The sequence below is a fragment of the Gopherus flavomarginatus genome, chromosome 13, assembly GCF_025201925.1.
Source record: "Gopherus flavomarginatus isolate rGopFla2 chromosome 13, rGopFla2.mat.asm, whole genome shotgun sequence".
NCBI lineage: Eukaryota > Metazoa > Chordata > Testudines > Testudinidae > Gopherus > Gopherus flavomarginatus.
The window spans coordinates 21,788,609-21,804,726 of record NC_066629.1 but is presented as its reverse complement, the minus strand read 5'-3'; the positions used below and the strand labels follow the sequence as shown (position 1 = coordinate 21,804,726).

General features: G+C 47.5%; 1 protein-coding gene across 2 annotated transcripts in view; it reads left to right on the top strand.

Annotated features, from left to right (window-relative positions):
- The first annotated feature begins 827 nt into the window (after nucleotides 1-827).
- Nucleotides 828-16,118, top strand: part of GRIK4 (glutamate ionotropic receptor kainate type subunit 4) — a 318,605-nt gene continuing 303,314 nt past the window's right edge. The window contains exon 1 of one of the 2 annotated variants that reach the window (XM_050921936.1): nucleotides 828-857. The gene's annotated coding sequence lies outside the window, so the exon portion shown is untranslated. The remainder of the gene's footprint in view (nucleotides 858-16,118) is intronic. The other variant, XM_050921937.1, reaches the window with a different exon arrangement.

Below are 16,118 nucleotides of genomic sequence, written 5' to 3'. Positions count from 1 at the left end.
GCCCGTGCCCCCCGGCACTGCACTCCCAGCCCGTGCCCCTTCCGCTTGGTACTACCCCTCCATCCCCTGTTCCCCTCCCCCGGTACTGCCCCCTCGACATGCCCCTCTCCCCCGGGTAGTGCACCCCTCCAATGCCCCCCCCCCCCCAGCCCGTGCCCCCCGGCACTGCACCCCCAGCCCGTTCCCCTTCCACTCGGTACTGCCCCTTCACCCCCTGTTCCCCTCCCCCGGCACTGCACCCCCGCCATGCCCCTCTCCCCCGGGTAGTGCACCCCTGCAATGCCCCCTAGCCGGTGCCCCCCCTACACTGCACCCCCCGCCGTTCCCCTTCCACTCGGTACTGCCCCTTCACCCCCTGTTCCCCTCCCCCCGGCACTGCACCCCCGCCATGCCCCTCTCCCCCGGGTAGTGCACCCCTGCAATGCCCCCGTCAGCCCGTGCCCCCCGGCACTGCACCCCCCGCCGTTCCCCTTCCACTCGGTACTGCCCCCCCAGCCCGTGTTCCCCTCCTCCCGGCACTGCACCCCCGACATGCCCCTCTCCCCCGGGGAGTGCACCCTTGCAATGCCCCCTAGCCGGTGCCCCCCCTACACTGCACCCCCCGCCGTTCCCCTTCCACTCGGTACTGCCCCCCCAGCCCGTGTTCCTCTCCCCCCGGCACTGCACCCCCAGCCCCGTGCAGTTCCCCTGGTCTCCACCGGGGGCCCCCCCTGTTCCCTCCGCTCCTCCCCGGTGCTGCCGGACACGGTCTCTCCGCTGCTGCCGCTGCTGGATCGGCGTGAGAGCGTCGCCGAGTCTGCGGGAAAAGCCCCGGCTCCCGCCCGCTGCCCAGCCCGGCGCCCCGGGGAGCCGCTCAGGTAAGAGACCGGCCGCCGCTGCGGCTCGGCTGTGCCAGCCCCGGCTCCCGGCTGCCCCGCGCCCAGCCCCGGCCCGGGGGCTCCTGCAGCAGCTTCCAGGGGAGAGACAGCTTCGTCCCCACCCGGTCCCGCGACGGGGCTCTGTCTCCTTGCGCCCCATGCAGCCTGTACCCTGCCCGGGGCCCCGCTGGAGCCGTGCGCCCTCGCCCCCCCGGACTCCTGTGCTTCCCAGCGCCTCGTCTCGCCCCCCCGCCCTCTTTATCCCCCGTTCCCTCTGCATCGGGGCCACCTTTTGCTCTGGGGTTCAGGATCATCCCCGGGGACCCAATCGCGGGGGAGAGGAGGAGGAGGGAGGGTAACTGGGGGAGAGGGAGTAGGCACCAGAATCTACCCGGGAGGGGAATGGTGGCTAAGAAATGAAAAACCAACTCCAGGGTCCCTGTATTAGCTGGGAGAAGAAGATGGGTGTTGGGGGAGGAAGGAGCTGGGGACAGCTGGGTCCAGTTGTGTGATCCTCTTTGGAAGAGGCTGAGCTGCAGGAGCTGGCTGTGCCATGGCTAGGGAGGTGAGAAGCAGGCTCTGAAGTGTTTGAAATGACTCAGATTTCCAGTAGATCTTTCATAATGATAATCAAAAAAATGTTTAAAAAATTACCTGTTAATAAAAATAGATACTGTGCAAGATAACCTCCCTGGGAAGTGATGCTGTGGGGGAGAGTCGGGGCTGGGAGGATGCTCTAGAGAGGAGTGGGGGTGAAGGGGGTGTGGAGTGGGGGAGGGAGAGAGAGATGAATAGGTGGAAGAGGAGGGATGGGAGGGAGTTTTGGAAGGAGAAGAAGGAAGATGCAGTGGTAGTGGGTGGCGTGGTTGGAGAAGTGAGTAGTGGATGGAGGAATGGGATGAAGGCATGGCAGCTGGTGGGTGAGGTAGAGACGGATGGAGGGATGGCATGGCTGACGATAAAGTCATGGTCACTTATAAAGAGTCTTTCAAATGGCATCTATTTTTCTAAGGAACCACCCTTTCTCTGTGGCTGATCTCGGGGTTGTGAGCAGTGGCACACCTCCTCACACCGTCTCCATAGCAGGGCTCCTGAAAATATCCCGATCTGTATTTCCTGGAGAAAGGGTGGCCAGGAGAGCTCTCCTTCCTGCCCCATAGGACTCTGGCATCTGGTGTGGACTTGTCATGACTTCACAGTCTAAACTGTTTTAAAAAGATTTAACCAACAGAAATGTGCCGTTGCATTAAAGCTTCCCAACTATATTGTTGTTATCCATTATATCATCTATTCGCTTGCAAAGGACTCTCCCACCAGCCCTATGCGGCAGATTATTTGTGGCCACAATACTTTAGCATATCAAGAGTTGTAAATAACTGAGCTCTGTACCCCAGCCTTCAGCAAAGCTGAAACCTAGAGAGAGCAGGAATAAATAAATAAAGCCCAATTCCCATGGTTTACCTGGACGTGACTTCATTTCCCTGATGTCATGGGAAGTGTGTGGTAGTTTCACAGAGTACAAGAGCACAGCTGGCTGATGTGGACGCTTGCCAGATAGTTGGAAGTGACTATTTTAGTGGCCGGAGATTGCAGTCATTGGTGTTTTCATAAATACCTTTAGATGGCTATTTTCCCAGTATCTTTGGGTTAGGATTCAATGGAGTTACTCCAGGGGTGAGTTTGTCCTAAAGTGATTTTCATCTGGGATACCTCATTCTCTCTGTGTGTGTGTGTCAAGGTTACCTGGAAATGCAGGTATAATCCTTGTGCAGACCCTTCTTAATAGTGTAGCTTCGCAAGGTGCGGAGGGATTCCAAAAGCCTCCCTTTATAAAGCCTCCCAGCTTTATTCTGCCATAACAGAGATGCTTCATCGCAAGCATGCCCTGCAACTCTGAATGGGAACTTTTTGGGCAGAGGGAGGCAGGAGGATGTTTGCTGTAGATACTGCACATTGCTCATCATTAATCAGGTTTATTATTTTCCCAAACTGGCAGGATTCATTCCTCAAGGTCGCGACCCTTGGGAGAGTTAATCTAATATGCACACATTACTCAGTCTGGGCTTGTTTAATTTTCAGCACTTTGCTCATTTCCTGTTGAGGAGATATCTGCTGGGCATACAAGAGCTGTGCTTTGCCTCCAGGCCTCTAGCAGGAGGCAGTGTACAATGCCCAGGTCTTGTTGCAGTAGCATCCAGGGCAATCTCCCTCCCTTTCCAGCCTCCAGCAGGAGCCGATGCCCACGTCCTGCAGCAGTAGCATCCAGGCTGGAGTTGCCCCTTCTAGCCTCCAGCAGGAAGTAGTTGCTAAGTGCCCAGGCCTTGATGTAGCAGAACAGTCTTCCAAAAGCTTCAGGAGCCAGTACCTAGTATCTACATCTTGCTGTGGCTAGCTGGCAGGGCAGAGTCTTCTATTCTTTCTTCCAGCAGGAACTGATGCCTAATACCCACAGTCTGCTGCAGAATCCTCCTTTTCGAACCACTAGCAGGAGCCAATTCTCTTAGCCACCAAGGCATGTGTGTACGTGCGTGCAGGTAGGAGGCTGCTGTTAACAAGACTTGGTATTTTTGTGCCGAGGCTTTTCTTTTGCTACATTTCACGTAAGAATAGAAAAGGGCTTTGTTAGATGAAGCTGCAGCTAGTCTTCTGCAGTGCCAAGGCAGGATACTTGAAAAGCTTTCTTGACATAAGACAGTTTTAACATATGCAGTAACTGTTGTATTTTAGGGGAACTGGCTGGCTGGGAAGAGAGGTAATGTGCGACTGAACCTTTCACCTGCAGGTCACTGGTTCAAATCCAGTCCAGATTTATAATGACTGAAAACTATGAAAGTGCTGTTTGGTGGTGTGTGTGAAAAGAATTGTTTGGCTTAATCTATTTCCTGGTGGACAGGCTTTTACATCACCAGACTGGACATAAATTAGTACCCCTGGAAAAAAGCAGTGGATGAATGGGCCATGGAGACAACTACTAAAGTTAGTGATGGCTTGGAGGAAAATTGTACTGTCAGTGCCTCCATTCTGGAGATGAAGTGGGCATAAGTTGTCCATTTGGAACCCTTCAGCAGCACAAAATGAATTCCATGAAATCCTTGGAGAAAGATGTTTTAAAACATAGTCTGTTAACCCTTCACATAGCAGCTCCTAATACAGATCCTCTCCACCACTTCCATCTTGAGAGGCAGGTTCCATGAAAGGTTGAAAATCTTCAAAATAATGAGCCACAGGCTGAGATCAGGGGAATGCCAATTCTAGCTCCTCCGTTGGGGACTGGAAGGGGGAGAGAGGCGCCTGATGAGTGGGGGGTGGGGGAAATCTGTCTAGCAAAATTTCCTCTCATCCAGGGACAGGTCACCTGTAAAGTCTTTTTATGGGCGGGGATTTCAGCATGGGTGCTGCAGTGCTTAGAAATGACTGCATTACTGTTGACTGGATGTTTGTTGCTGAAGATTTTCTTTACCAATGTCAGTGTGAAGAAAAACTCAGCTGAGGATGTCAATCATAGGCATGCGAGCCTAAATACCCAGAAGCCAAAAAAACATTCGGTGATTGGTAGGAGAGTGGTGGATAATTTAAGGGAATTGGTCTTCTGAGAGCTCATCAAAGGAGGATCCAGGCAGTTGTACATATTACTGCCTTGGAACGACTTTGTTATCTATATACTAAAGTGTGTCAAGAAATCCCATCTGCACAATCCCATGTGCATGCTGATTATGTAGCCCTCTAATAGAGCATTAGGTGAGCAATGACCTATTGAGTTAAGAATCAGCCAGGATTACAGGGAGATCCCATTTGTTGACTCTAGGCTGTGTTAGTCTGGGAGGCAAGGAATGAGGAAGAATCACAGGGTCGCTCTGTGTCCAGTAGCCTCTTTGTTATGTCCATTCCAGCCAAGTTCTGTCCCTTTGGGATCACAAGGGATACTTCAGCCTAATTGCTGAACAGTCCTTACCTGGGGGGGGAAACTGCTTTCTGTTAAGGGCCAGAAGAGAAGCAGGAAGGGAGTGGAAAGAGATTTCCTGGGTTGGGGACAGGTCCTCTTGTCAATGAAGAAATGGGAAAGAGAGGGAAGTAGAAAGATAAAGTAGGGAAGAGGAGTAAATACACATTTAGAATCAGTTAGCATTAAGGGCTGAAGTAAAGAGGAGAATTTACTAGGATAAGAAATCAATAAAATAGGCTGGTTAAAATATAGGAGAAGCCAGTCGAAAGGCAAACAGTTAATTAAAAACAAATGTTTAAATGAGCACATTACTGAGAAGGCGAGAGGCTTAAATGGCACCCGATCCTGTGAGGCATTGAACACTGTTAACCCCCTACTCTGCATTGACCTTAGTGAAAGGAGGTGGATTTTGAGAAGGGGTTTGAAAGCAGAGAGGCTGGGATAGAATAGAGGAGGGCTGCAGGCAAGGTGGAGTGGAAGTGTGCCTATCCCCTCAGTCCAGATGGACAGTGCTCCCGCTCTGCTTTCATCTACTTTAACTTTGGGAAGGGAGGTCATTCTGGGTTTAATGGGCGCCCTGGAAGGAGGTATGGAAGTGAGAGGAGAAGTGATGTTAATTGTCTAATGTCTGTGTAATGGATGTCTTGGCTTGTTGATTAGTAATGCAGTAGCATCCAGAGGCCTTCACCAAAATTAGGGCCCCTCTGTGCAGGGTCTGGACATAGATGGAGTAAGACAGTTCCTGCTTCAAAGAGTGTTCAAAGAGGCAGGGCAGATCTGTGGGTTGAACTTGGGTCTCTCAAGTCCTCGTCCCCAGTGCCTTAACTGCAAGACTGCCCTGCTTCTCAGGTTGTTTCCCCGGAATCCTTGTCTCTCTCTCTATCCACTAGTGACAAAAGAACCGCAGGAGAGTAGCTGCCTTTGGCAGTTGGATCCCACCAATGCCAGGGCGAGCACTGGGTTGTGTGTGTGGGGGGACTGCTGGTTACGGTGCATCCTGGCTTGATAGGGAAACAAAGTCCTGAAAGCCAAAGGGCTGATTTGCAAGAGGCACTAAGCACCTTCCTCTCCCGTTGACCTAAGCTGGAGTTGTGAGTGCCGAGCACTTGTAAAAATCAGACCCCCACGTTCTTAAGGTGCTAGATAGAAGGCCGTCAGCCACTGCATTTGCCTTTTCAGAAGTGCCTCCATTCCATGCTGGGCGCTTCTCAGGCAATCACAGAATGTTCAGCTGTCTGTGCTAACCCAGAGCTTCCAATGGGGAGCAACTGTAATTCTTGTCTACAGAAGAGAACAGCATAACTAGTATCTCCTAGGCCAGTGGCTCTCAAACTTTTGTACTGGTGACCCCTTTCACATAGCAAGCCTATGAGTGCAACCCCCTTATACATTAAAAACACATTCTTATATATTTAACACCATTATAAATCTGGAGGAAAAGTGGGGTTTAGGGTGGAGGCTGACAGCTCAAGACCCCCCATGTAATAACCTCGCGACCCCCAGTTTGAGATCCCCTGTCCTAGACTCAGTGGGTTGATAGAAATCTGTGGAATGTTGGTGATTCCTTGCTGAAGAGAATGGGAAACTCAGTTCTCCGAATGGGAGATTTCTGTATACAGAAAACAGACTCCAGATACTATTGCAAAGTTATTCCAATGCAGAGGAGGCCACAGAGTCCAATTTATTTGGTTATAAGTCCCTGTTAGTGGAAATATTAATATAATTGTCGGAGTGGAGCATAGGGCATCCGCTCAGAACAGGAAAGAACTTAGTGTGTTCACAGAGGTGAAAGAAGTTGCAAAATCTGATGGAACCTATTGAGCAGTTTTAACTGCCCCAATATTAACGCACTGTCTGGTATGTTGGGCCTGGATTGGAGGAACAATTTATGGCATTAATAAACAGCTGTTTTTTAGAGCAGCATGTTTGGGTACCTATGGTAACTCTTGATTTACCTTCCTGTACTAGACACGAATGTGGATTTAGCAGGTCTGTTGGCAAGTGACCATGGCACGACTGTGTTTAATGTAATCATGAGTGACTTCCTTAGGGATAATGCAGTGATGGCAAACTATAAAAGGGCATGTCATAAACAGATAGCTAAGGGTTAATGTCTCTTTCACCTGAAGCACCTGACCAGAGGACCAATCAGGAAACCGGATTTTTTCAACTTTGGGTGGAGGGAACTGAGTGTTTTTGTCTTTGTTTTCTGGCTGCCTGCTTTCTCTGAGCTTTGGAGAAGTAGTTCTACTTTCTAGTCTTCTGTTTCTAAGTGTAAGGACAAAGAGATCAGATAGTAAGTTCTATGGTTTCTTTTCTTTGGTATTTGCATGAATATAAGTGCTGGAGTGCTTTGATTTGTATTCTTTTTGAATAAGGCTGTTTATTCAATATCCTTTTAAGCAATTGACCCTGTGTTGTATCATCTAATACAGAGAGAACATTTGTACTTATTTTTCTTTCTTTTTATATAAAGCTTTCTTTTAAGACCTGTTGGAGTTTTTCTTTACTTCAGGGAAATTGAGTCTGTACTCACCAAGGAATTGGTGGGAGGAAGGAATCGGGGAGATTTGTGTGTTGGATCGCTAGCCTGATTTTGCATTCCCTCTGGGGGAATAGGAAAGTACTTTTTGTTTTCAGGATTGGGAACAGAGAGGGGGAGTCTCTCTGTGTAGTTTCACAGAGCTTGTGTCTGTGTATCTCTCCAGGAGCACCTGGAGGGGGGAAGGGAAAAAGGATTATTTCCCTTTGTTGTGAGACTCAAGGGATTTGGGTCTTGGGGTCCCCAGGAAAGGTTTTTCAGGGGGACCAGAGTGCCCCAAAACACTCTAATTTTTTGGGTGGTGGCAGCAGGTACCAGGTCCAAGCTGGTAACTAAGCTTGGAGGTTTTCATGCTAACCCCCATATTTTGGACGCTAAGGTCCAAATCTGGGACTAAGGTTATTACAGGGCAGGTTTGAAATTGTTGAGGAAATTGGTTGGCTGGAGGCTGATGGGAAAAAGTGGAGAAAAAGACCAATGTTAAACGTCCCACAAGCAGCCCAAAGAGCTATTTAGGGATGTAGCAGTCAGGATACTGAAGCTTTGTAGATGTCAGAGTACTAACAACAGCAACAAAACCCACAGGCAAATGGAAAGTAGCAGAGTTGGAGTGAAGAATGCTGAACATCGCTGCAGTACTTCCCCTGCACCCCTCTCAAAGTAATTTACAGAAGAGGGTGAGTGTCTTTCTCCCCTTTTTACACATAGTGAAATGGGAGCACAGAGAGGTGAAGTGACTTGTCCAAGGGAAGCGAGCCAGTGGGAGAGCTAAAATCAGATAGACCGTAGGAGCCCTGACCTCCAGTCTCCTGCTTTATTGGCTAGTTGCTCTGTCTTAAGAGGGCCAGTTGATTAGGCCTGGAAAAAGACATTCTTGTAGACTGGAAAGCTCACCTGAAGACCACAGACTGGAATGCAAGGGCCATACCAATGGTGAAGTGACGTAAGAGAGTATAGACCAGATCAATTGACAACATCAGTGCAGCTAAGTCAGTTGAAACCAGCTGCAGATCTGACCCTATGTATCCAGTGGTATTGAGGAGAATAATACAGTAGTTGGCCAATACATTAAAAAGCTGCATAAGTGACTGTAGCCCCAGAGCCAAAAGTTGTGCAAGGAACAATTGAAGAGGAAAATGAAGGGAGGAGGTGGGTGGAGGGGAAGTTCAAGGATTCCTTTGCATCTGGATGCTGGAGAAATTCCCATTCACAGGAAATTAACAGCAAGTGAGTTCTCCAAAGAGGAAGTAATGGAGCCACTTGAGAAACTTGGGTGCTGTAAATCAGCAGGACCCTAATGGTTTATCTGAGGGCTCTGGGGTAAATAAAGTGTGAAATAACAGAGCTATTAACATGGCTTTGCAGTATTAACTTTAAAGTGGCAACTCTTCCTGAGGCTGGAAGGATACTGTTGTGGGGACCGTCTCCATGAACCAGTGGCTTTGCAGCAGGGGATGACTCTGGCCCCGTGATGCCTTTAAAAAGTAAAATAAAAACAGAAGTTCCAGGAAATTAGCCCAGTGAATCTCAGTTCTGTTCCCTGGCAACTGACAATCTAATGAAAGCTCAAAGTTTCAAACTGCCTAGTCTCTTTTTGCCAAAAGCTGGGATTGGTGAAAGGGGATGGATCACTTGATGATTACCTGTTCTGTTCATTCCCTCTGGAGCACCTGCCATTGGCCACTGTCAGAGGACAGGATACTGGGCTGGATGGACCTTTGGTTTGACCCAGTATGTTCATTCTTATGTTCTTAAATACTTGGATCTGGTGAACCTGTATGGTCAAACCAACATGACTTGTGTGAGAGCAGGGGTGGAAATCTGCCACCTTTAACCTGGTAGCGATTACTGGGCAAGTTAATGAAGCAGCAGAGCTGATGATGACCCAATGGACATAATTTATTTGGATTTTCATCAAGCTTTCCATTACGTCCCTCATAAGAGACTATTAAAGGAGATAAATAACAGAGTGAGAAAAATAAATAACCACAGATTAAGGGGCAAAGTCGGGTGGTGGTTTAACTAGGTAAATAACAGAAAATGGAGCTGTAATGGAAGGCTGCTGCTCAGAGGGCAAACGGGTTATTGGTGGGTGGGAGCGGGGTCCTTGCATAGAGGCTGGATCTGTTTATTATATTTAATGATTTAGAGGAGGAAATGGACCAGGGAGGGGGTAGGATACAATTTTGCTGTTAAAAAGAACTTGCTTTGGTTACTAAACGCTGAGGAGATTTAAGAGGCACGGCAGCTGGATTGAAGCCCATCAGCGGATTGGTCAGCATGCCGGCAGCTGGGATTTAACTGGAATAAATGTGCCAAATAATGTACGCTGGCAAAACCACTCTGAATCTTCTCTCCCGGAGGCAGGCGGGCTGTGAATCTATGGGATCTTCCAAGGAACAGGAAGACGTAGGAGCAATCGGCCAGAGAGGTCAGGGAAGATAACCTATTCTGTGTGCTGTAGTAGTTTAAAAGGCAAATAGGCTGTTTGGGAGCACTGTGAAAGAAGGTTAGCATGGAAAGAGATTCTGACCTTGCAGCAGGTGGCCTCATCTGAAGTGCTATCTGGTCTTGATCACCGGGTGCAGGGCAGATATTAACAAAGCCTAGAGGACAGCAGTAAAGAGGAGGAGACAGTAGCATCTAGTGGATAGAGCACTGGATTGGGAGTCAGGAATGTGGGTTCTGTTTGTTCTTCTGCCAATGGCCTGCTGGGTGACTTAGGGCAAGTCATGGCGGCTTCCTGTGCCTCAGTTTCACCATCCATCACCTCTTTTTTGGTAAAGAGTAGAACTATGCAAATGACCGTTCTTTGTTTTTTGGTTCTGTGGTAGTTTAAAAAAAAAAAAAAAGTTCGAGGTTGACCCAAACTGAAAAATTTTTGGTGACCCAAAAGCTGAAGAAGAATTCGTAAGCCAAAGTTTTGTTTTGATTTCAAGTGTTTTTAATCTTTTAAATCAAACAGAAGGAAATTTTCAACCGAAGTCATGTTGGATCGAAAAATCGAAACCTTTCAAAAATGTTGCAACATTTTGACATTTCTGTTTTTTTTTCTTTTTATAAATATATGAACAATTCACTGAAACCCTTCGATGATGCTGAATCTGCGTTTTTTCCCAGGGAAAAAGAAAAGTTTAAGCCAAAAAAATTGATCTCTCTATAGTAAAGAACTGAGGAAGGGAATTCCCCTTGCAACGACCACCTACAGCTTTGCAGACAGGTCGATACGTTGCTGAGGAGCACCAGAGGGTTTCGTCTGACACAGCAGAGAGTAGTCACTGCAGGCATCAGGATGCTGCGCTTGATGGGGTGCTGTGTCCCTCTCTTGGTGCTCTGTTAGTACTTAGCGTGTTCTCAGTAGTATGGCAAATCCCACATGCCTTTTCCAGCATTCTCTCCTGCCACGCAGTAATCGCAACCTTGGCTTTTGCATAGTATGAAGCTTGCAGGGGAGGAGAGGTAATGGTGCAGAGAGCCAATAGGTGGGTCCTCCAAAGCAGTGAACAGGACAACTGGGTGCGTGTTTAGGGGGATACTCTTGGAACTGCTCCCCGAAATGGTTCAGAAGATAACACTTCATTGCCGAAACTGTGACGGATTTATACAGCTTTTACTTTTTTTTTTTTTTTTTTTTCTGCTCAGCTGCAAATCCCTGTATCAGATCCTGGGCAGGTGATGGGACGGAGCTGCAATGCTTATGCTGACTGTCCTTCTGCAAAGAAGCAGCTGCATAATGTAATTTCCAACCCGTGTCTCAACTGAGCACCCAGTGAGCCATCCAGCATGCAGGGATTTGCATCTCTACTCAAATCACGCGGCTTTAAAGTCTGCAGAATTGATTTGCATCTTTCATGAGGGAAAAAGCCAGACACACACTTTCTCCCCCTCTTCCATCCTCCCTCCCTTTTTAGTGTATTTGGTTAGCTCAGCATCCGGCAGTGTTGTGGAAATAAAGCAAAGAAGCTTTGTCTTGAATTCATTTCCTATGTATTTTTCTATGCGTAAATAGGGAGCGTATATCACATTGGCAGTCCCTAGCTAGGCTAGAGTTAATGGAAATGCTGCTGTGACCTTATAAACCCTGCTTCTCAAGGGTTTATAACAAGTCTGCAAAAATTCACTCTGGACACAAACGAGTCATGCAAGGTCTTAGCCCCTCCTTGAGCAGAAAGTCGTCATAATACAGACTTCCCACCCACGGTTGCTTGGGCATTCGCCACAGTTCGGTGAGGATTTTACTGCTTTTAAAAGGTGGCTTTTCCGTCCTGTCACTGTCTTGGGATTTGGCATCAAGAAACAACAGGAAGCAAATAGATCAGTCCATTCATCATCATGAGGAATACTTACAGATTGATGCCTCTCGCACACCATTTATGTCAGGGAAGTCACTCCAGACTGACATTGGGGCAAAGGAGGGGAGCCTCTGGCCCCTACATCTCAATTTTTTGTGGAGTTTTGGGTTGCCCAGACTAAACTAGCATGGGCCTAGGTTGCCACCGCTGATTTGCAAAAAGCCCGAGACATCTGGGATGATCCTGAGTCCTTAAAACTGGTGAGCTGGCAGCGTGTACTGAGCAACCTTGGGACAACTGTCTAAAAAAACCCAAACCTGCTCCTGGGAAAACTGGGATAGGTGGCTACCCTAGCTGGGCCTGATTTTCAGAGGTGCTCAATGTGACAAATGTGATGAACGCCAGCATATCCAGAGACTATCGAAGCTGCTTCATAAATGCTATCTGGGTAAATGCTACCTCTATCTCCGTGAGTCACGGTCTGTATGCTGGCTGGTCAAGAGGGTTGCTGAGGAAATAGAATCTGTGGCAGGTAATTACTGGTTATCATCAGTGGGACAGGTAAACAGCTCCAGAGAAGCAGCACCTGCTGGGGTGAATTGCATAGACCAGTTGACACCAGGGTCAAGAGATCCAGGAAGCAAAGAGCTGGTGATATAAAGGGCCAGGGTCAAATGCTTAATGGAGGCCCCTCATTTTGTCCAGCAAACTGACATGGACCAAGAGTGGGCAGACCTTGCTGAAGGGTTTGAAGCCTGGAACCTGTCAGGGTGCCCAGAGGAAAGACTGAGGGACCTCTGGCAAGCTTAAGTATATGTTTAGACGTTTTGTTGTTTGTTTTCAAGCGTCACTGACGTCTCACTTACACTTTGGTTTGAGAGTTTAAGGAGTCACGTAGGGTATGTCCACACTACCCGCTGGATCGGTGGGTAGCGATCTATCTGTCGGGGATCAGTGTATTGCATCTCGTCTAGACGTGATAAATTGATCCCTGAACGTGCTCCCGTCGACTCCAGAACTCCGCCAGGGCGAGAGGTGGAAGTGGAGTCGACGGGGGAGCCGTGGCCGTTGATCCTGTGCTGTGAGGATGGGAGGTAAGTTGAAATAAGATACTTCGACTTCAGCTACGCTATTCCCGTAGCTGAAGTTGTGTATCTTAAATCGACCCCCCGTCCCCAAGTAGACCAGGCCATAGACTTATGGAGCTTACGGCCAGAAGGGACCCCCAGATCATCAGTCTGACTTCCTGTCTGTCACAGGTCACCAACACCAACATGGTGAGCCTTGTGCTGGCTCTCTGCATTGAGATGAATTTCACCCAAGATGGCTAAGAAGGAGCCAGAGTCTCTTTCTATGGTAGAGCAATGCTTTAAGTGACTTACCTAGAGCAATTCTCTGAGCTGATGGCAGAGCTCAGATTACAACTCACTAGTTCTGGGTTCTGGCTTTACAATATATCCACTTGCTCCTGTTGTGCTCCCTCCTTATTCCTGTTCTTCCCATTGCACAAGCTGGGCACTTGTTCCAGATAGCCTGTGGGGGGGCCTAATTCATCATTGCTCCCGAGCTCGCCTTCTCATTTCGAAAGCAGGAGTGAAACACAACCAGGTTGGAAAAAGAGCGTTTTATACCCACGTTGCATTTGTTGTGAGAGTAAATTGCTCTTTAATCTAGCAGAGAAAGGCATAAACATGGCTTGTCCTTGTAATGGACCAAGACTTACACAAGAGAGGCATCAAAAAGAGGGTAGGTACTGTATGTAGAAGTGTGGTGTATCTTTTTTAGTGTACTTGAAGGAGGAGGGATCCCCAGCCAGCAAGCCCGAATCTTTAGCCAGGTTCTTTTGAATATTAACTTGATCCTGACTAAGTAATAAGTATGTGCAAGTGAATATGTTAATGTTTTATTGGAACTTTGCCTAGTGAAAAGAAAAGTGAAGAGACAAAGGCATAAAAAGATCCATTGCTGGAAGCTGAAGCCAGACAAATTTAGGCTGGTAATAAGGCACACATTTTTAACAGTGAAGGTAATTATCCATTGGCACAGTTTACGTAGGGAATGTGGTGGATTCGCCATCCCTTGCAGTCTTTAAATCAAAGCTGGATCTTTTTCTAAAAGATGTGCTCTAATTCAATCAAAAGTTCTGTACTTGATGCAGGAACTGCTGGGTGAGGTTCTCTGGCCCAGGTTTATACAGGAGGTCATAAGAGTGAAGGTCCCTTCTGCCCTTAAAAATCTCTGAAAACCTTCAAAATGTGACCCAAGTGTAACTAACGCAAGTGATGTCTGCCTGAGGTTGCAGAGAGTTTGAAACCCTGGCTCTGAGGTATGAAATTCCCTGTCCATTTCAATGCGGGCAGACTGAAGTGCCAGTCAGGAAACATCAAAATATAGGCCTTTATCAGCACGTGGTGAGGGCTCAGATTTCAAGTTCGGGAAACATAGCCTAGGGTGAGAATACTGTGGCAGTAGGAGTTTGAGGATGGGCTCGGCAGAGAGCTGGTTTTCTCTGAACTGGGCTGACATGCCTGTGTGTTATAATTCCTGGCGAGCATTAAACAAGATTTTAATCTTCTCAGTCACTGCTTGGCTATTGAGGAATGTTGCAGCCAATACAAATGTAAACAAAACTGTCTGGATATTTGTTTATGTAACAGATCATTAAAAACTCTGTGAAAAATATCTTGTTCTGGTCTGTTAGCTAATTAATCTGCATTTTAAGAATTGTCTTAAGACATATTTACAAGCTAGTCTATTGAGCTGCTGCTTATCCAGTCAATAATCCCCACATTTAATAGTCCCACAGAATGTGTTTCTATAGTGTGTTGCAAACAGTTCAGAAATCTGCATCTTTTCTGTCTTAAGATGTCAACACTCAACACATTTTCTATGACAGATTATTACTATCAATGGAAAAGTTCAGAGACATTAGCTTCCAACTGCTAAGACTAGGGATAGAGAAATCCCGAAAGCAAACCCATGGGTCTCAGTACTTCCAAATGCTGAACTTCTTTGCAATTCAGATCAGGATCCGGTTCCAGATGTTCTGGTTTGAGCCTGTAAAATTCAGGCAGTGATTGTCTCAAATGCCCCACTTTGATAACAGGTGCTGATCCTGCTGGGAAAGTGGTTTTTTTCTGACTCACTGAGTCAGGTGGCTCATTGTCCCATGGATACAAGTGGAGTAGGAGTAAGTCTCTGGGGAGAGAAGATTGGGGGTGGGCTGAGCAGCTCAGAGAGGAACTCTGGGAGCAGCCAAGTCAGGATGGGAGGTTTGAGATAAACTTTATCTCCCCAAAAAGCAGCTGAACGTGAGCTCCCAGTGGAATGTGGTGGCTAAGTGAGCAAATGCTGTTCCGGGCTGTGTAAGCAGGGGACTATTGACTAGAAGTAGGGAGGTGATACTTCATATAACAATAGTGGGACAATACCAGAATATTGCATCCAGTTCTGATGTCCGTACTTTAAAAAGGATGTTGACAGTTTGGAAAGGGCTCAGAGAAGAGCTACAAGAATGATGTGAGGTCTGGAAAGCCTGTTTTACAGAGGCCGAAGCGCCATTTATTTAGCTTATCAAAGAGACAGTTAAGAGGTGACTTGACTGCAGTTTGTAAGTACTACGTGGGGGAGCGATTTTAATAGTAGAGGTTTCTTTGAACTAGCAGAAAATGGCAGAATACGATCATCGCTGAAAGCTGAAGCCAGGCAAATTGAGGCTAGCAATAAGACATCCCCCATTCCTTTTTTAACAGTGCAGGCAATTAACCATTGGGATAGTTTACTGGAGGATGTGATGAATTCTCCAGAGTTTGAAATCTTTAACTCAAGACTAGATATCTTTCTCAAAGAGATGCTCTAGCATCCCCAGAAGTTATGGGCCTGCTGCAGGAGCCACTTGGTGAGATAATCTGGCTGTAATATTCAGGACGTCAAACTAGATAATCATAATGATCTCTGCTGGTCTTAAAAGTCTATGGATTTCTTTATTGTTAAAATCGAACTTCAGGAAGAACAGGAGTAGTTGTGGCACCTGTACTCCTGTTTTTTTTGCGGATACAGACTAACACGGCTGCTACTCTGAAATCAAACTTCAGGGAGGGACTGGGCTGTGTATAGAGAACATCTCGGAAAAGGTTTTCACAGGGTCCATCTCTAGCTGTCATAGAACTGAATGAAACTCAGGTATATGTCTCCACTGTATTGGAAACCTGGGTCCGGGCTTGTGGTCTCATTTCTCAACCCAAGCACTCCGCACTGCATTGCAAACCTGGGTTTACAGTTGCTGGCCCTGAGTCTCTCAGCCATGCTAATGCATCCATGCTGCACTGTGCAGACCTTCTCACTCGGGTCTGCAGTTTGAGCTGCATCTGTACTGTAAAATGACGGGACCTGAGTCACAACAGGACTTAGACTCTGACCCACCCCCTAGGATCTGAGTCCCATGGGCTTGCTGACATGAGTCAGACTGATTTGTGTATGGACTG